Source organism: Macaca nemestrina, chromosome 10, assembly GCF_043159975.1.
Source record: "Macaca nemestrina isolate mMacNem1 chromosome 10, mMacNem.hap1, whole genome shotgun sequence".
Taxonomy (NCBI): Eukaryota; Metazoa; Chordata; class Mammalia; order Primates; family Cercopithecidae; genus Macaca; species Macaca nemestrina.
This window is the reverse complement of record NC_092134.1, coordinates 64,522,310-64,543,957: the sequence shown is the minus strand read 5'-3', so window position 1 is coordinate 64,543,957 and position 21,648 is coordinate 64,522,310. Positions and strand designations below refer to the sequence as shown.

General features: G+C 40.4%; 1 protein-coding gene and 1 non-coding gene across 5 annotated transcripts in view; one reads left to right on the top strand and one right to left on the bottom strand.

Moving 5' to 3' along the window:
* Window positions 1-21,648, bottom strand: part of LOC105473402 (carboxypeptidase M) — a 78,820-nt gene that overhangs the window by 54,346 nt on the left and 2,826 nt on the right. The gene's annotated exons all lie outside the window — the stretch shown is intronic.
* Window positions 4,043-4,104, top strand: LOC112425166 (U7 small nuclear RNA). Its single transcript, XR_003016218.2, has one exon. It is a non-coding gene; the product is annotated as a U7 small nuclear RNA (small nuclear RNA).

Genomic DNA, 21,648 nt, shown 5'->3' with positions numbered 1-21,648 from the left:
CAACCTCTGCCTCCACGATTTAAGTGATTCTCCTGCCTCAGCTTCCCAAGTAGCTGGGATTACAGGCTCCTGCCACCACGCCCGACTAATTTTTGTATTTTTAGTAGAGACGAGGTTTCACCATGTTGGCCAGGCTGGTCATGAACTCCTGACAGGTGCTTGGCCCACCTCGGCCTCCCAAAGTAGTGGGAGTACAGGCGTAAGCCACTGCACCAGCCTGGGTTATTTTTAAATGGGTTATTATCTCAAACTCATTTTTGTACCAGATGAGGGATTAAAAATTCTATTACAAGTAGAAACACTGAAGAATCCCTTCCGTGATTCATTCTGGCTTGTCTTCTAGTTCTTGCAAAGCTGTGACATTTCATGTATTTTATGTATTTCCTAAGGTGCTGTAGCTACCAGGATACAAGGCCAGTCCAGGGCTACTCTTTCTGCTCTGTCTCTACCTACAGCCATTATGACCTGAATCTACTCCACAGGACACAGCTTTTTTTTTTTTTCCCCATCATTTTCTCTTTTCTCTGGAGGTATCCGCTAAAATTGCAAGCTCCTGGGCCCACCCAGAATGGATATCCACTTTTTGAGTGTCTCTTCAAACTCCTCATGGCTCTTTCTGTTTACCAAAGTCATACATACTTTTTAAAAATTTGAGCACTCAAAAATATATACTATCAGACATGAAATCTATCTACATACCACTCTATTCCCCAAAATAGATTCCAGATGGAGTTAGGTGCTAAATGTAAAAACTAAAACCATAAAAATATTGAAAAAGGTATAGAATATATTTATGACCTTGGGGGAAAGAGGGCCTTTTTAAGTGAGGCATGGAACATACAAGCATAAAGAAAAGGACTGATGAATATGACCTCATAAAAATTAAAAACTTCTGTAAGGCCAAAGATACTGAAAACGAAGCTTAAAAGACAAGCCACAGAAGAGGTGAAAATATTTGCCACACATATAACAAAGCATGAATAAATAGAAAAACAGGCAAATGGCACGAGGAGATAGAAACGACCAAGAGAGTCGAACAGAAGTCCCACAGAGGCAGGGGTTTGTGTTTGTTCCTCTGGGGCGGTACCTCAATGTTGATTTCATGATGAATTAATGTGAAAACATGTTCATTCTGATTTTCAATCATGTAAATGCAACTAATCATTAATTAGAGATAGGTTCTCACTCTGTCACCCAGGCTAGAGTACAGTGGTGGGACCATGGCCCTGGGTTCAAGCAATCATCCAGCCTCAGTGTCCTGGGTAGCTGGAACAACAGGAATGCAACATCATGCCTGGCTAGTTTTTAAAAAACTTTCTGTAGAGATGGGGTCTTGCTATGTTGCTGAGGCTAGTCTTGAACTCCCGGCCCTGGCCTCAAACAGTCCTCCCATCTCGGCCTCCTAAGTCGCTGGAACTGTAGGTGCGTACCACCATGCTCGGTGAAAATGCAACTTAAAATGGAGATTTTTTTTTCACCCATTAGAATGGAAAAAAAATTAGTGTTGTTTAGGATGTGGGGAAATGTACATACTCACGTGGGACTGGGAGTGTAAATAATACATCCTCTTATAGGGTAATCTGTCAGTGTCTATCAAACACAAAAATGCATATACTTTTTATGCACACATATGTTTATTGCGGCACTATTCACAATAGCAAAGACTTGGAACCAACCCAAATGTCCATCAATGATAGACTAGATTAAGAAAATGTGGCACATATACACCATGGAATACTATGCAGTCATAAAAAAGGATGAGTTCATTTCCTTTGCAGGGGCATGGATGAAGCTGGAAACTGTCATTTTCAGCAAACCATCACAAGATCAGAAAACCAAACACTACATGTTCTCACTCATAAGTGGGAGTTGAACAGTGAGAACACATGGACACAGGGAGGGAAATATCACACACTCGGGTCTGTCGGTGGGTGGGAGGCTAGGGGAGGGATAACATTAGGAGAAATACTTAATGTAGGTGAGGGGTTGACAGGTGTAGCAAACCACCATGGCACGTGTATACCTATGTAACAAACATGCACGTTCTGCACATGTAACCTAGAACTTAAAGTATATATCTATCTATAAGTATATATCTATCTATAAAAGAAGAAGAAGAGGAAGAGGAAGAGGAAGAAGAAGAAGAAGAGGAAGAGCATCAATGAAAGAAAGAAACTTGGGGGGAAAATGCATGTACTTTTTGATTTAGCAATGCCTACCTTGGGAAATTAAGGAGGTAATGCGCTTGTTTAACGGTATCTATTGCAGCATTCTTTGAAATATCTAAAAGTTATAAGTGACCTAAAGAATTATCAATATGGAAATGATTAAATAAAGTAAGATAAAATTATACCAAAGAATAGTTTGAAACAGTTAAAAAAATGAGGTATCTCTATATGTGCTAACCTCTAACATAACACACGTAAGGGAAAAAGCCAAGTTGCATAATGACATTTACAAGAGTGTTACTTATAAGACAAAACTGTAGACGTGTGTATATAGCGTATGGAAATGCACATCAACTTTTTTTTACTTCACAATATATTCTGGACATCTTCCCATGTCAAAACATATAAATCTACCTAATTCTTTAAAAAAGGTTGCAAAATACTCCATTGACTGGGTTTGGCATAATCTGACCAATTCTCTATGGATGAATGTATGGGTTTAAAAAAATATCTTTATTGAGACATAATTTGCATACTATACAATCTACTCATTTAAAGTATACAATTCACTAGTTTCTTAAACTATTATTTTTTTTAAAAAAATGGCAAAACACATACAATAAAATCTGTTATTTAACTATTCTAAGTGTACAACTCAGTGGCATTAACTGGATGACTGTATCATTTCATTTTTTTACTATTATAAGAAACACTGCAAATACAATGCTGTATATCCTCATATATACTTTGTGCAAATGATTCCATAAGATAGAAAGCTCTCATCTGTGATGGCCCAGTGATAAAGAGTGATAAAAACGGGTTGGTCTTTTCCCTAAGATAACTACATTATCGTTAAACATGATTTTTAAACCTGTAAAATACACGGAGGATTTTCCCAAGCAAATTTAGAATTTGAAAAAAAAAAAACACCTTATTTTTCTCTGTTCATTCACCTTCTCGAATATATAACTATAAGCTAATTAAAGTAAAGGATGATTTGCTATACAGCATCTGGGCATAAACATGATAGATGTCAATGAAATATGTTATTTGGTATCTGACTTTAACCCGAGTCTTTTTTGCCAGACATACCACAAGCAGTTGGATCTTATGCAGAAAGACATGGCTTCAACATTACTTCAGGTTTCCTAATCTGGACCTCAGAGTCTCCTTGGAGAGTGACCTCTGGCAATTCATTTAATCCTAGGGCCTCAGGTTCCTTTTCTATAAAATAGTGGGTCTGTCCAGGATGCTATAACTTGTATGGTCCAGGTCCCAAAGTGTGCTGGCAGGAACAAGGTCAGCCCAAACTGCAGCTGTGGTTGGAGCCAAGCTCTCTAGACTTGAAGCTCCAGTCCTGAATCTACCAGGTACTTGCTTTGTGGCCTTGGGCAAGTTGCTTAACCACTGGCAAGTCAGTCTCTAAAGCTGTAAATTGGTATTTACCTCATAGGGTGTTGTGTAGATTCACTGAGATACAAGCAGGAACATTGCCTAGCCCTGTGCCTGGCATCAAAGATGCCCTCCATAAACAGTAGTTTGAGGGTTTTACACACAAAGCATACGGCAGGGCCACACTTCAAGGCTGCCAAATATCACAGTTTATGTAATAGCAGTAAGAATAGCATATACTTCTATAGCACTTATGTGCCAATCATATTCTGAGTACTGTATATTTATTAACTTATTTAGCCCTGTCAACAACCTATGAGGTAGAACTATTATTTCTATTTTACAAAATAGGAAATAGGCACAGATAGGGTAAGACAGTAGTTCAAGATCACAGCTACTGAATAGCAGAACCAGGATTTGAACCCAGGCAATCTGTGTTCTTCGGGCTCTGTGTTCTCAACCATTATTAAACAGTCTTATTATAGTGTTACAGGTCTTTTAAAGTTTATCTAATAGGTTTTCTGGTTTTTGCTAGAAAGCCCCACAAAGGGGAAAAAATAAACTGTCTTCTTCTTATTATTATTTTGAGACGGAGTTTCGCACTTGTTGCCAAGGTTGGAGTGCAATAGCACGATTTCAGCTCACTGCAACCTCCACCTCCCAGGTTCAAGCAATTCTCCTGCCTCAGCCTCCCAAGTAGCTGGGATTACAGGCACGCACCACCGCACTCAGCTAATTTTGTATTTTTAGTAGAGATGGGGCTTCACCAAGTTGGCCAGGCTGCTTGAACTCCTGACCTCAGGTGATCTGCCTGCCTCGGCCTCCCAAAGTGCTAGGATGACAGGTGTAAACCACCATGCCTGCCTGTCTCATTATTGTTTATAAATATTTGTATGTTTGTGGGTATGGGCATAAATGGGGAATTCTTCCCTATTCTGATAGCTCCTCAATTTCAATGCCTGATACCAGTATCTTTTTCATACTGAGTTTTAAAAAATTAAGATGACTTTGCCAAACACTTCATTTGGACCCTACCGCCTAACTTAGAAACCTATATTTAAAATGACTGCCAGATGATAACTTGGTATAAGGGCTGTGCAAAAAGAGGGAGTATAAGAAAAGGCATTATTAAACTTCTCGTTGGTCACTTATGACCTCTAGGGTCACACCATGACCTACGAGCCCACTGAGTTTTGGAACTCAAACTCCAGGAGAGTTGCCTTCTCATACAGGCACACTCTACTCCTTTAACTTATTCTATTTCCCTAGAGTTTCCCCCTCAGAATTGAATGGTTTCTCACTAGACTGCATGTAGCTTTATAGCAGCTCATAATTTGTCCCTTAGAGGAAATACAGTTTGGACCGCTGACTGAGCAAGCCTCAGAGTTTTGGCAGCCTGGGATTCTGTTAAATTAGCAGATGTAAAAGCTTATTTTGTTTTCCTCCATTAATACACTTCTATCTCCATCTCCAGCACACAGGGAAAAGCCTTCCCCTCTGCAGCAATCAGGATCCCAGTGATGAGGACTGATGTAGTTGCTTGCATGACCCGATCACTTCACTCCCAGGATGCACAGGAGCTGGGGCTGCTATGGACAGGGTCTAGTGTCCCTACATGGCACCAAGATCTCCCAGATGTTAAGGATGCTGCGTTAGATGCTGTCCTGCCAATCAGCCTTGTTGTTGTCTAGTATACCGTCTTCCTCCAGGGGTGCTGCAGTCCTAGCACCTGAGGTATCTCAGTCTGTGCTCACTGGAAAGTCCAAAGTTCCTGATGACCAGATTCTGCCCCCTACTGTCCCCTACCCTCTCATTCACCTTGTCCCTCAATGAAGTCTGAATCTCAGCTGTGAAGAAGGAGGCTCCCGAGTACAGGCAAATCAGTAGAGGTAGTTAAGGGTTTCTGGGCATTTTGAGATAGAGTAACTCTGCCCAGAGCATAGTAAGGATGTGGGTGTGGGGAGGGTCAACAGTGGGATCTTTTGCCTAACCCAACACCCACGTGATCTACCAAGATACTCTGTTGCTTACACAACTCCCAGTATTTGGCTTGATATGTAGAATATATTTAATATTTTCTTTTTTTTTTTTTTTTTTTTTTGAGACGGAGTCTTGCTCTGTAGCCCGGGCTGGAGTGCAGTGGCCGGATCTCAGCTCACTGCAAGCTCCGCCTCCCGGGTTTACGCCATTCTCCTGCCTCAGCCTCCGGAGTAGCTGGGACTACAGGCGCCCGCCACCACGGCCCGGCTAGTTTTTTGTATTTTTAGTAGAGACGGGGTTTCACGGTGTTAGCCAGGATGGTCTCGATCTCCTGACCTCGTGATCCGCCCGTCTCGGCCTCCCAAAGTGCTGGGATTACAGGCTTGAGCCACCGCGCCCGGCATATTTAATATTTTCTAACAGATGCAATTTTGATCAGTTTCAGAGGGCTCTGAACCTTTGCAAAGGATCACGTGTACATCAACTAGAATACTACACTCCCAAGGATGGGGACTCAAACTCCTTGGCACCCTGAGAGAGCCTAGCACAGTCACCTGCTGAGGGCACATCCTCGGTTTATTCTTGCAAAGGTTCCTGGTCAATGCGGCAGACTTCAGGCTACTAACTGCTGGTAGTGGAACCTTTATTCCTATAAAATCCCACGTGGAAACCCAATGTAAAAAGTTAATCCATCTCAGCATTTGTTTTCCAGAGTATGATGGTAACAACTCCTATGAGGATGCGAGGAATTACATCAAGAGCCAGTTCCTTGACCTCAGTATGCAAAAAGATATCAAAAGAATCTACAGTCACATGACCTGTGTTACAGATACATAGAATGTCAAATTTGTGTTTGATGCAGCTACAGATATTATTATCAAAGAAAACCTCAAGGACTGCAGCCTCTTCAAATCCTCACCATTCCATTCCTCAGGTATAAATTCTATAAACGGCTTAGAATCTGGGTAATTACAAACAGAAAATTATAGTCAATATACCATGGCATGAAGAATGAATCCATTCTTTGGAGATGGAGTATGCATGATTGCAACTGTGTTTCATACATTCTTTTCAAAGTGGGATAGCTAGCGGAGCTTAAAGAGCACAAGGCCAGTCATCAGAAGACCCCTGCCCTACCTCCACCCCCAGGTTCCAGTACTGGTTTTCCAACTTAATACAAAAGTCTGAACACTTAAAAAAACTTATCAGAGTTTTTACATAATTTAAAGGATGAAAATGTGTAAAGGGCCTAGCACAGTGCATGGCACATAAAGATGTTCAATGATCAGCAGTGGCATTGCTTTCATTTTCCCATTCTCTTTGCTCCTCTTGAATGACTTGCCTAGAAAATGAGACCAGGATATGTTCCCTCTCCAGTTCCTGCTCAAGCACACAGCGGTTACGCACAACGTCAAATATAAGTGGTTGTAATTAATAATAATTACAATATTCCAAAATTATGTTTAAATCTAGGTGTCTGTTCCTTGATACTCTGGCATTTTTCTTTACATTCAGAAAAATTAATGTTTGTCAGTTTCTGTATAAGGTTGGCATTCATAGAATCAGCTGCTCTGGTTTAAGGAATGTGTCCCCAAACGGTCCTGTCTCCTCACCTGCTGAAGTGCCCTAGGACACCTCCACAGAAGCCTCCAGGCTCTAGGCACCAGGCTCTAGAGTAGTAGAGGCTAAGTAGTCTCAGGCAAGTCACTTTTTTCTGAGCCTCACTTTCCTATCTGTAAAACAGGGATAATACTACCTAATTCACAGGGTTGGTGTCAGGATTGAAAATAATATGGATAATTAGCTAGTACACAGTAAAACATTCAATAAAGTATACAACTTTTATTACCGATCCCCAAATACCTCTTTTTATTGTGTTTTTTTCTTTTTTTAGATAGCTTCCCAAGGACAGCGAACAGAATGTCCTATGGAAACATAGCTCCCATGGGGCTACAAATATTGCCAATTTTAGTGAGAAATTACGTGAGTCAAAATACTTTCCTTATGTATCACTGTTCTTTGAACAATCTGTTTTTTTTTTTCTTTTAAACCACAATGACAAAAGCCTTCTAAAACTTTGTGTTTTCCAATGAGCACAAATTAAGGGAACTTAGATGCTAAGATACATTAGAAATCACCATCAAATTCTTATTCTTGGCCGCAGGTACAAGGGAAGTCTCATCTCCTTGGCAAACAAGGCTTCTTGGAGTGCAATCCTACCATGTCCTCCCTGGACTGCTCCTGCCGCCCAAGCACAGCATGTGTTTTCCTAGTCGCTTTACCTGGAATTCCTACCACCTCCATCTCTCTGCCTGGTAGCATCCAAACCTTTGTTCAAACGTCAGCTTCCCTGATAAGCCTTTCTCAATTTTACCAAGCACCCTGTAGGCCAGGCTACAAAGCATCCCTACACTGCACTGTTCACTGTAACCAACAAAGCCCCATTACAATGCTTTTCCCATTATGGCAATTGGGTGTAAGGCCCACCGTCCTAGTTCCTGAAGGGGAACACCCAGGTCTGTTCTTCTTTGCATCCCCTTACAAAAGTTCTGGTAGACAGTAGGAACTCAATGAATATTTGCTGAATGAATACATAAATTGCTAAAAGACAGATTTGGGTTACTGAACCAAATCTGTCAACTACCAAGATATCATTCTGGGCTGTCAATTTTTTCATCTGTAAAATCTATTTGCTCTTGCCTATAAAATGGGAATGTAAGTAACTTATCACAGTTTTTAAATAGCTTAAAGGAGGAAAATGTGTAAAGGGCCTAGCACAGTGAATGGCACATAAAGATGTTCAATGATCAGCAGTGACATTGCTTTCATTTTCCCATTCTCTTTGCTCCTCTTGAATGGCTTGCCTAGAAAATGAGACCAGGATATGTTCCCTCTCAAGTTCCTGCTCATGCACACAGTGGTTACACACTACCTCAAATATAAGTGGTTGTAATTTATAATAATTATAATATTCCAAAATTATGCTTAAATCGAGGTGTCAGTTCCTTAACACTCTGGCATTCCACTTTACATTCTGAATAATTAATGCTTATCAGTTTCTACATAAGGTTGACATTCATAGAATTTGTCTCCAAAATTGCTGATTCAAAAAAAATCATTCCTTTCTGTATGATACGTGCTCTGTTGAAGGCAAAAGAGAAAAGAAAACTACATATAATCACCATTGAAACATTTGTAATAAGTTTTAGACATAAAAATAAATTCACTTGAAGGTTTAAATGAACAATTCCATTCAATTATGGCATTCAAATTAAAACTTTTCACACTGATAGCTCTTAGGAATTGTTACTATTTTTACACACTTAATATTACATTTTGTGGTGCTCTGGTTTATGTTCCCTTGTGTGTTTGTATTTTCTCACTACTTTTTGTTCCAGAAATCATTGCTGCACCATATTCTTTAAAGAGAATCTCTGGGCTGGGCATGGTGGCACATGCCTGTAATCCCAGCACTTTGGGAGGCCAAGGTGGGTAGATCATGAGGTTAGGAGTTCAAGACCAGCCTGGACAACATGGTGAAACCCTGTCTCTACTAAAAATACAAAAATTAGACAGGCGTGATGGTACATGCCTGTAATCCCAGCTACTTGGAGGCCGAGGCAGGAGAATCGCTTGAACTCAGGAAGTGGAGGTTGCAGTGAGCTGAGATCGCACCATTGCACTCCAGCCTGGGTAACAGAGTGAGACTCTGTCTCAAAACAAAACAAAACAAAACAAAAAAGAGAGAGAGAGGCCAGGCACGGTGGCTCAAGCCTGTAATCCCAGTACTTTGGAAGGCCGAGACGGGTGGATCACTAGGTCAGAAGATCGAGACCATCCTGGCTAACACGGTGAAACCCCGTCTCTACTAAAAAATATAAAAAAACTAGCCGGGCGAGGTGGCGGGCGCCTGTAGTCCCAGCTACTCAGGAGGCTGAGGCAGGAGAATGGCCCGAACCCGGGAGGTGGAGTTTGCAGTGAGCTGAGATCCGGCCACTGCACTCCAGCCTGGGCGACAGAGCGAGACTCCGTCTCAAAAAAAAAAAAAAAAAAAAAAAAAGAGAGAGAGAGCGAGAATCTCTGTTGCAATGCAAAACTAATTGTAAAATTATCAGAAATTTTTCAGTCAAGAAAACAAATCTGTCATTTTTCTATCAAGCAAAAACCCTTAGGATGATTATATCTCCCTGTGGATGAAGCAAAACGTGTTTAACAGCCTGGGTAATGTCCTCCATAATCTACTCCATACTCACCTTCTCCTCTCTCCCCTCCAGCCACACTGAACTTCTTTTGCTCCTCAAAGTCAATATGATTCTTCACCTCTAGGACTTTGAACATGCTATTTATTGCCTTGCCTTTCCCTTTTCACCTGGCTGATCTCTCTTTATCCTTCAGGTCTCAGCCATGAGACCTCTGTCATATTCTCGCACACAGCTAATGACATCTGCATTTATTGTATTATCAACTCCTTCAGGGCAGGGGCCATGTCTAACTTCTTCACCTCTATAGTCTCACGCTAGCACATGCCACAAACTATATTAGGCATTCAATACCTGATTACTAAATAAGTGGAACGAATCTATCTGGAGAGAAATATAATTTCACTAACTATACTTTGGGATATAGAAATTAACTTTACGGCTCTCAGGTTTTGACTTTCACCTGCATTCAACATTAACCATGACCTCGAGGAGAAAGAGTTAACTTAACCAGTATGTTTTACTCAGTTCTTGCTTATCTTTGGGAACACCTGCAGTCACAGCAATGACCCTGACCCAAATCCTGAGCACTAAACTCCCTGAAATGCTTACTAATTAGTTATGTTATTTTTGTGCCCTCAAGGCAGTGGTCAAAATATATCAAGACAGTATCATTGTTTAAAGTTAACGTGAAGATTCCTGATGCGTGCTAGTACCTAGTTTGGGGTCTGCATCCTGGCTGGTTACATAGCTACACGACCAGTTCCCTTGACCAGCTCTGAACTCCTAAGACTTGAGTGGGCTTTCCTGGGGGGAGGCGTTTTGCATATGTCTCTGCAGTTTACAGCTGGAGAGAAACATGCATTCCTGAGAAACGTGTGATCCCTGCAGAGAGAGGACAAGAAAGTCTACTCTGACCTCTCTAGTTTTGCCACCATATATCCATATCCTGCTGTTCCTGCACCATACCCTTTGCTGTAATAAATCTTAGCCTTGAATATGATTTTATATTGAGTTGTGAGTGAGTCCTTCCAGCAAATCAGTAGTAGGTGGTCATGGTACTCCCCCAAACATCCGCCTTCTTGAGCCACTCCCCTTTTTGACATCTGAGCCACCACTCTTAGTTTTCCTTCTACCTCATTACTAATTTTTTCCCATCTCCATTGTTGGCTCCTCTACTCTACCAGACTAACGGTGTGAGGGTGCTATAGCTCGATTCTGGCCTTCTTTTCTTTATCTCTACTCTCTTGCTAGATTGTTTTATTAGTCGCACAGGTTTCAATACCATCTCTATGTTGATGACTCCCAACTTTCTTTCTGCAGCCAAATTTCTCTCCTGAGCTCCACTTACATACCCAGCTGTCTCCACTGGATACCCTCCTGAGGAGTTCACAATTTCTAAAGAAAACGTCTGGATCAGAGCTCTTGATTTCATCCCAAACCTGTCCTCTTCCAGTTTTTTCCATCTAACGTAAGAACACTTCATACACTCAGTCAAGCACAAAACCTAAGCGTCATCCTTGATTTTCCTCTTCTGCTCACACACCTTCCTCCTCCAATCCAATCCAATCCAATCCAATCCAATCCAATCCAATCCAACTCAACCCATTAGCAAGTACTCTTGGTTTTATTTCCAAAACAGATTTCCAATCCTTTCACTTCTCTCCATTCCTATCAGAGCATCTTAATCCAAATCACCATCATCAACATTTGCCAGGATTACTGTAACTGGATTATTCTCCCTGCTTCTATACTGGTCATTTTCTGTATTCAGTAGCTAAAGTTATCTTTCTGAAACCCACATCAGATTGCATCACTCTCTTCTTAAAACCCTTCAACGGTTTCCCATTATTCTCAGAACAGAATTCAAACTCTGCATTTTAGAATTGGCTTGAAGGTACTCTATGTTCTGTCCCCTGCGTACCCTCCAACTTCCTCAAAGACCACTTTCCCCTTGCTCACTGGGCTCCAGCCACCCTGGTCTCACTTCTGTTCTACTCTTTCCACCTCGAGGCCTTTGCACATCACTTGCATGTTGTGCACTTTGTAACCAGGCTGTAAGATCTAGCTGATTGTCACCTTTAAGATCTCCGCTTCAACCTACCACCTTTTCAGGCAGGCCTCCTGTCATTCTTTCCATACAACACTCTCTCAAACAGTAACTGCTATGTTTTAGGCACTGAAAATACAGTGACAAACAGGTTAGGTTCCCTGTCTTCATGGAACCTATGTTCCACAGTAACTGTCACTCTCCATTAAGTTAAACTATGTATTTGCTTCATAGCAATGATCAGAATCTGAACTTGCCTTGTTTTTCATTTGCCTCCCTCACTAGCACGTGTAAGAAACATCAGAGCAGAGAGGCTGTTTGCTCACGACTCTGTCTCTAGCCTAATACAGTGCCTGGCACACACAGATTGGGATTTACTTCCAAGCAAGAATTATTTGACCAAAGAGCTCTCAGTGTAAAAAATGTTTGGACGTTTCTGCAATGGACTGACATGGTGTTATGCTAGAACTGTTTGCCACAGAGTTTGGAAACACATTTTGTACCCTTAGAAGTACATGTTCTTAAAACTCAAAAGATGGCCAAGTCCAACTAAAAAGTTTGTTACGGCTAGAATGTGGGTGACATTTCCCAATTTATCTTTCTGTTTCTTCATAAATTGAAAGGAACTTACAGTAACAAATGATAAACCAGCTAGGCTTATCTCTACCACACTAAGATTATTTATCTGAGTCCCAAAGAGCAATGGAAAAAATTAAATGTCTGCCCCAATTGAACAACCTTTATCTGAAATTTAACTGTGCACATTTACCATTATTAGTAAGGTGTGAATAGTTTGGATATTTGTTCCCCCAAATTTCACACTGAAATGTCATCCCCCACGTTAGAGGTGGAGCCTGGTGGGAGACGTCTGGGTCATGCGAGTGGCCCTCCCATGGCTTGGTGCTGTCCTCACAATAATGAGTGAGTTCTCACGAGATCTGGTTGTTTAAAAGTGTGTGGCACCTCCCACCCCCTCTTTCTCTTGTTTCTGCTTTCACCATGTGACGTGCCTGGTTCTGCTTCACCTTCTGCCATGAGTAAAAGCCTCCTGACGCCTCCCTAGAAACTGAGCAGATGCTGGGGCCACGCTTGTGCAGCCTGCAGAACCCTTAGCCAATTAAACCTCTTTTCTTTATAAATTACCCACTATTTCTTTCTAGCAACCCAAGAACGGCCTAACACAAGCTGTAAATAAGTCTCTCTAATTAAGCAATGAGAAAACTGCTGTAGAATCGCCACATGTTAAATGACCCTATGCTTCCCACATGTCTCCAGGTGTCTACATTTTTGTAAGAGTGAGTATCCCCTGTGAAAAGGATTTTAAAGAGTGGGCTCAACTGAGTCACCAACAATGGACAAGGTAATCAATATTTAACAAGGACTAAAACTTAAGGTGAAACTACCTTCAACAGTTCATCTGTGTATTTCCAAAGCTGTGCCCTTCTGAACCACTCACAGCAAGAATAGTTTAGACATATCATCTGCCTTCACCGAAAATGTGTACATTTCTGAGTATGGAGGGGGGAAAACACACTTAAAATGGAAGGGTTTCATATCTCTGCTTAAGTTTGTTTTGGTTTTTGTTTTAGACAGAGACTCACTGTTGCCCAGGCTGGAGTACAGTGGCATAGTCTTGGCTCACTGTAACCTCCACCTCCTGGGTTCAAGCGATTCTCCTGCCTCAGCCTCCAGAGTAGCTGGGATTACAGGTGCACACCACCACACCTGGGTAATTTTTTTTTGCATTTTTTTAGTACACATGGGGTTTTGCCATGTTGGCCAGACTGGTCTCAAACTCCTGGCCTCAAGCGATTGGCCTGCCTCGGCCTCCCAAAGTGCTGGGATTACAGGCCTGAGCCACTGCATCTGGCCCCTGCTTAACTCTTGGGGAAACAAAGGCCTTCTTCACATGATCCCTCCCACCTTCTTTTCTTTGTCAAAAGTCTGTGACAGACCCTTGAATTATTCCTGGACTGTTTAAATAAAGCCAGAGGCATTTATTTAAACACTTTTTTTTTTTTTTTTTTGAGACAGAGTCTTGCTCTGTCACCCAGGTTGGAGTGCAGTGGTGCGATCTCGGCTCTCAGCTCACTGCAACCTCCACCTCCTGGGTTCAAGCGATTCTCCTGCCTCAGCCTCCCAGGTAGCTGGAATTACAGGCACCTGCCACTATGCCCGGCTAATTTTTGTATTTGTAGTAGACACAGGGTTTCACCATGTTGGCCAGGCTGGTCTCACACTCCTGGCCTCAAGTGATCTACCCACCTCAGCTTCCCAAAGTGCTGGAGTTGCAGGTGTGAGCCACCGCACCTGGCCTAAACACTTCTTAATGAAGGCAGGGGTGAGGGTAATGGTGGTGAACCTCCTATAATTACTCTTTTCTTATTACATGTTTGGTTAGTGTTTTGGGGGGCTGAAGGCAAGGGAGGGGGGGTAGACCCATTTTAGGCTAGCCAGTGAATAATTTAGTTGTGTCCTTCACTGCCTGAAAGTCCCTGACTTCTCTGAGGCTTTTCCCTACATGCCAGAGACTTATCTTGAACTGGGGCATAATTGGGGTTCCCCAATTCTACCTCTCTAAGCTATCATATTATTTACTACTAATATAAAACTAATTTTAACAAAAAGTTTGTAAGAAAACAATGTCATTTTCTTGAGGGACTGTAGTACTTACATACAATATAGGTAACTATATAAAAGTATATAAAACTTACATACAATATATGTAACAATATAAAAGTATATCTAAAAATGTACATCCTATATACTTACGTATTATTTAATATACTACATACAATATATTTGCATTCATATGTTTCATTTAATAAGCATATAATAACTCTACATCTTTGTCCCTGAGAGTATCTGTTACATGTAATAATCACATCTTAGTGCCTAGGATACAAAGCTGAACAAAGCCTGGTCCTTGGCCTGTATATGCACATAGAGTTACTGGAAGATGTGCAAGAGGAGAAGAGGTGTGCAAGGAGATTCTGACTCTGCCCAGGGGAATAGAAAAAGGTTTCTGGAGGAAGCAACATTTCGAACTGTTTCAATTAACCTAATAAATGATGAAATGGTCTCTAACATTTATTCCTGCTCTAAAAACATGATGTTATGCTAAATTTCACCTGCCTGTATTTGTATATGTGCGTGTGCATTATGTGGGAAAGGAGGCTCAGTTATGTGTTTGAATAACTGTCAATACTTGTTACTTTAGTTGTGATTTTTAAGTGGGGTTCTAGTTTTCACACATTCACATCAGAATAATTTAAAAATGGGAGAAGCAACTAATGGAAAGTTCTTTAAACAAACAGAAGGATTACTTAATTGGCTTCTCCTGAATTCCATGATAGGCTAAAGACTGGGGTAGTAAGCACTATCATTACTGCCTTTGTATCCCCACTGTCAAGGTAGTTATCTTCAACTCCGGGTAAGTGCATGATAACTCTGTGAAGCCACCTCCAAGGCAATTTGTTTGAAGTTGGCAGCTTTTTTTTTTTTTTTTTTTTTTTTTTTTTTTTTGATGCAGTGGAGATTAAGCCCTCCAGTTGAGCTTGACAAAGGTATGTATGTGAAAGGTCACAGATAGAAAATGTGTGTTTTTAAAACCTGTGACATGCAGCAGTCCTCAGAGGACAGAGATGAGAAACATTTTTAATGTGCATTTTGTGTCTGTTTTATTTTAACACAAATTCAAATTAGGACTTACTAACCTTTTCACAAACTACTACACAGTATTACATTTAATTTCTAGGAAGAATGTCAACTGCTTGACATCACTAGATAGAAGTGTTTTTTGTTTGTTTGCTTGTTTGTTTGCTTCTTTTAAAGAGATAGACTCTCGCTGTGTTGCCCAGGCTGAAGCGCAGTGGTTGTTCACAGGTGCGATCATAGTGCAGTACAGCCTCAAACTCCTGGGTTCAGCTGATCCTCCTGTGTAAGCCTCCCAGGTAGCTGGGACTACAGGACCAGGCCTAGCTCCAAGCAGAAAGATTTGACTAAATTTGACTTAGTCTCCTTCCCTTAACCCAAATGCATGTTGGTATTTGATATAATGTGTGTGTGTGTGTGTGTATGTGTGTGTGGTTTTCTGTTTTTTGTTTTTTGGGGGGTAATTTCACGTTAAGGTTTTTTTTTTTTTTTTAACATCTTACTTTCTTTGCACTCTTAGAGAAAGGGGTGTTCTAAACACACAAACTGAAAGGAGGAATCAGGGCTAATGGCAGTTACCACATCTCAACTCTAGATACTGCTGTCACCACAGTGTTACTATCAGACACACACGTTCAGGGATTAAGAACAGAAACTAAGCATCTTTTGGATGCTGGCTACATGAACTTGAAGTGGGTCCTTATCAGCTCTCTTTGTGCTTTTACACCAATAGTTCTTAACCCTATCAGATGATGCCTCTTGTTTTCATATCCAATATTTTGCAACTTCTATTTTATTATGCTGGCATCCAATTCTAACACATTTACATACACAATTTCAAAAGATCAATATAGTGTTCAAATTATATAAAGCAGAAATAAAAAAGCAATTTACATAAAATATGGTATCCATATGCAAACACTTGGGCACTCCACTGGAAGACAAATGAAGAAGTCACATGCTTGTATCTATACTTGAGCGGCACCGTGAACACATCGATTACAAATGCAGACTGATTTGGCTCTTTTGTCACTGTTGTCAGGATCTTCTGAATATGAAATATCTCTCAGTCATGTTGAGAGCAAAACAAAATATAATTTCCCCTCAATTTACATATAGTGGCATCCCTGAAAAGTTCAGTATATATTAAAACTATGGGGGGAAATATTTTGTATTTGTCTATAAAAAAGAGCTTGGTAAGGCCGGGCACGGTGGCTCAAGCCTGTAATCCCAGCACTTTGGGAGGCCGAGACGGGTGGATCACAAGGTCAGGAGATCGAGACCATCCTGGTTAACATGGTGAAACCCCATCTCTACTAAAAAATACAAAAAAAAAAAAAACTAGCCGGGCGAGGTGGCGGGCGTCTGTAGTCCCAGCTACTTGGGAGGCTGAGGCAGGAGAATGGTGTGAACCCGGGAGGTGGAGCTTGCAGTGAGCTGAGATCCGGCCACTGCACTCCAGCCTGGGCAACAGAGCGAGACTCCATCTCAAAAAAAAAAAAAAAAAAAAAAAAAAAAAAAGCTTGGTTTTAGCCTCAGATAATTGTAAGCTCATCTTACACCTGTGGAGGACATTAGAAAATTGTGGGCGGAGGGCACAGTGGTTCATTCCTGCAATCCCAGCACTATGGGACGCTGAGGCAGGAGGATCGCTTGAGCTTAGGAGTTCGAGGCCAGCCTGGGCAACATAGTGAGATCCCTGCCTCTACTGAAAAAAAAAACACAACTAAAATTTTCATGCTTACATGAAGAATGTAAGCATGAAAAGATAAGTGATAGGAGGGGTGCAGTGGCTCACACCTGTAATCCCAGCACTTTGGGAGGCTGAGACGGGCGGATTACGAGGTCAGGAGTTCAAGACTAGCCTGGCCAACATGGTAAAACCCTGTCTCTACTAAAAATATGAAAATTAGCCAGGCGCGGTGGTGGGCGCCTGTAATCCTAGCTACTCAGGAGGTTGAGGCAGGAGCATTGCTTGAACATGGGAGGCAGAGTGAGCCGACATTGTGATACTGCACTCCAGCCTGGGTGACAGAGCGAGACTCCATACCAAAAAAAAAAAAAAAAAAAGAAGGCAGTGTCTTTAAGAAACCCTGAATGTTTCAAGAATAAGAATAAGGCTGATAGCTGATAAATGTCTCGGAAAGGGACTCTGCATATTATGTTAAAGGGGAAAGGCTTACTAAACCCATATAACTTTAAATCACAAACATGTATATTATAGCTGAAGTTCCTAGATTTTAGTGGTTTTCTTGATATTCATCCTCAATATGTCAGCATTTGCATCACAATAGGCATTTTATGCAGGATCTCAAGCAAACTGGTTTTACGAGCATATTTGGGAAATGAGCAGAGTGTGACGGATGACCAAGTGTTGTGCCAAAATTTTACATACAATGCTCTTTTCTGAGGGTAAATCACCAGCTAAAATCTATCCAGTCAGGGCAAGTGATCATGAGAGATCTGTGTATGTGAACACAGTACTTTCCTTTTAGGAGCAAGAATCTTGACTAATGTTAGGAAGATTTCTGAACATCTGAAAAGGTATAGGAATCCTAGTAGAGGAATTCAGTAAATGTCTGTTGATTATGGGAAGGTGAGAGTTCTTAGGGAAAGATGCAAGAGAAATAAATTCTCCCTCATACTTAAAATATATCAATGAGAAATACATACTACAGTCATCTTTCAAAGCTCTAATGATAGTATTGATTTATGACTAGTGTAAGTTTTAGAAGAGTTGTTTTATTTTTCTTAATATGCATTTCCCAAGAGATTATAAATCAACACAATTTTTTGGAAGGCAATTTGGTATGTATATCAAATACTTAAAACTGCTTTAGACTTAGTAATTTCCTTTTTGGGTATGTATCTATGATAATAATAGCAGCTTTTACATAGCACTTACTATGTGCCAGGAATTGTTCTAAAGATCCATGATCACGTAGCTACAAAACTGAGAATCCAGAATTTGAACTTGGGCAGGGTGGTTCCAAAAACTGTGCTCAGATTTTTGCTGTCTTAGCCACAAGGATGTTCACTATAGCATTGATTATAACAGGGAAAGTTTAGAAACGAACTAAATATTCACCAGTGGGCATAAGTTAAATAAACAATAATATATCTATTGATAGGACACAAAACAGAAATTTAAAATCAAGTTTTAGACATAACATGTTTGCATGGATGAACAAAATAAGATATTTGACTCAGGGGGGTAAAAAGGCTCAAAACTGTGTAGCATGATTCCAGTCTACTAAATGTTTCCTTTGGACGGTGAGATTTTCATTTTCTTTTTGGTGCTTTGTTGTATGGTCCAAATTTTCTAAATGAACTAGAAATCCTTTTGTACTCAGGAAAAAATTAATAATAACAAATTGTACTCTATAGCAGCACAGTCCGATCAAAATATAATGCAAGTCATATATATAATTTTAATCTTCTACTAGTGACATTAATAATGTAAAAAGAAACAGGTGAAATTAAATTTTATTTATATATTTATTTATTTTTGAGATGGGGGTCTCATTCTGTCACCCAGGTTAGAGTGCAGTGGCACAATCACAATCTTGGCTCACTGCAACCTCCACCTCCCAAGCTCAAGCAGTCCTCCCATCTCAGCCTCCCAAGTAGCTAGGATGACAGGCATATGCCAACATGCCCAGCTAATTTTTTGTATTTTTGGTTGAGATGGGGTTTTGCCATGTTGCCCCGGCTGGTCTCAAACTCCTGAGCTCGGACGATCCACCTGCCTCAGCCTCCCAAAGTGCTGGGATTACAGGTGTGAGCCACTGCTCTTGGCCTTGAAATTAATTTTAAAAAATATTTCTTATATAACATATCTAAAATAGTATTATTTCAACATGTAATCAATATAAAATATTATTAGTGAAATATTTTCCTTTTTTGTATTAAGTCTTCAAAGCCACTTTCTAGCACATCTCAGTTTGGTCTAGTCATATTTCAACTCCTCAATTGCTTAGTGGCTAATGGCTACAGAATTGAACAGCTCTAGATCCTTGGTAGAAGCTATACCTTCAGGTCAAATGTGCCCAAATCATGATCCTAAAACCCTGTACTAATGACCTCAACTTCCATGGAATCATCCCCATCTGTGTCAAGCTGCTTTTTAAAAGAGAACAGAGAGGTGCTTGGGAAACAGGCAGATCTGAGTTTGAATCTTCTAACACTTAGCTATGTGATCTTCAGCAAGTTAATTAACCTCTCTGTGCCTCATTTTACCTGTTTTATAAATGAGGATAACGCCTACTTTGAGTTGCTGAGATTGAAATAATGTATTAAACTATCTACGACATGGAAAGTACTTGATAACAGAGACTACTAAATTTGACTGGCTTTAAAAAATCTCTAATAATATTATTACTAGTAAGGAAGGTGTTATTATCCCACCTACCATATTCAGATACAATGATGATTAGACTTAGCAAGAGGCAAGACAAGATTCTTTTTTTTTTTTTGAGACAGGGTCTTGCTCTGTAGCCCAGGCTGGAGTACAGTGACACGATCATGACCCACTGCAGCCTTGAACTCCCAGGCTCAAGTGATTCTCCTGCATCAGTTTCCCAAGTAGCTGGGACCACAGGCATGCACCATTATGCCTGGTTAATTAAATTTTTTTTTTAAATGGAGTCTCTCATGTTGCCCAGGCTGGTCTCCTGAAGTGCTGGGATTATAGACGTGAACCACCACACCCAGCCAAGACAAGATTCTTAAAATAGATAGTAGGAAATCTCATTTACAATGGCCCTTTCGGGTTTTGTATGTAGCAGAGCAGCTCTTTCGTTGCTATCTATTGAAAGTCAACTCTCAACACAAGGGTTCATTTTTTAAAAAAATAATAAAATGTTCCTAATTTTGGGGTGTATGTGGAGAGACTACTCTAAGAAATGCACAGTAAATATGTTTGTATTTGAAAATGGGCTACCTAATGGCAGGGAATGAATGACGCACATCTTTGTTTGCCTCCCATGGCTTTTGCTCAGCAAATATTCGATCCATTAAATAAATAGATATAGATTATTGATTATGTGCCAGACATCCTTCTAGACAAAGGGGTTAGGGGCAAAAAATGGGAGGTGCTTCCTTAATTGAATGGAGGATTGAATGAACAAACTGATGAACACTGTACCTTTTCTGATTTTTCTGAACTAAGTCATCAGTACTTTTTTGCATCTCTTGTTTCACCTAAGACTTTCTTTACTATGTCGCGAGGCAGTGGGACTTCCTTCAAAAGACTCAATTGAAATATGGTCTACTATGGCTGAAGCTGGGTATCTGTGTGCTTAACTTTTGTGTGGGTTTTAAAAGTTTCAAAATAAAAAAGTTTGTAAAAATCACCAATAATAATAGAAGGTAATTATCATGATAGGTATCAATGGTTTTATAGCATCCCTGTTTATAACAGAGTTAACCAAAAACTCTACAGATGCTCAGAGGTGAATGACTAAGAAAATTCACATAATCAAGAGGATAGAATACTGTACAGCAACGAATTCACATCTGCAGACTTTGTCAATTCATGGAAATATATAAGGAAATAACGTGAAATGAAAAAACAAGCAGAATATAATCCACAATTACAACAAAGAAAATATGTGATATGCATATATTTACATAGGCATATCACATATATTTAAGTTTTTACAAAAACTAAACATGTATTTGGTTATGTAGGAATATTACTTTCCTTTCTGGGTAAGACTGCCCGTGTTAATACATGTGATATAAATAAATAAATAACACATGTATAATAAATTCTGTGTTATTTTCTTTTATTTTGAGATGGAGTTTCACTCTTGTCGCCCAGGCTGGAGTGCAGTGGCATGATCTTGGCTCACTGCAACCTCTGCCTCCTGGGTTCATGCTATTCTCCTGCCTCAGCCTCCCTAGTAGCAGGAACCACAGGTGCACACCACCACGCCTAGCTAATTTTTTGTATTTTTAGTAGAGACAATGTTTCACCATGTTGGCCAGGCTGGCCTCAAATTCCTGACCTCAGGTGATCCTCCCGCATAGGCCTCCAAAAGTGCTGGAATTACAGGTATGAGTCACTGGGCCTGGTCATAAATTTTGTTTTCTAAGCAAACTTATCTTACGCCAGAAGGCAGAATGGTTAGGGAAAATATCTAGTGAAAAAGAGCACCAACAAAGGAGCACCATCTCTCAACTGTCACACTAAAGTGCAGTG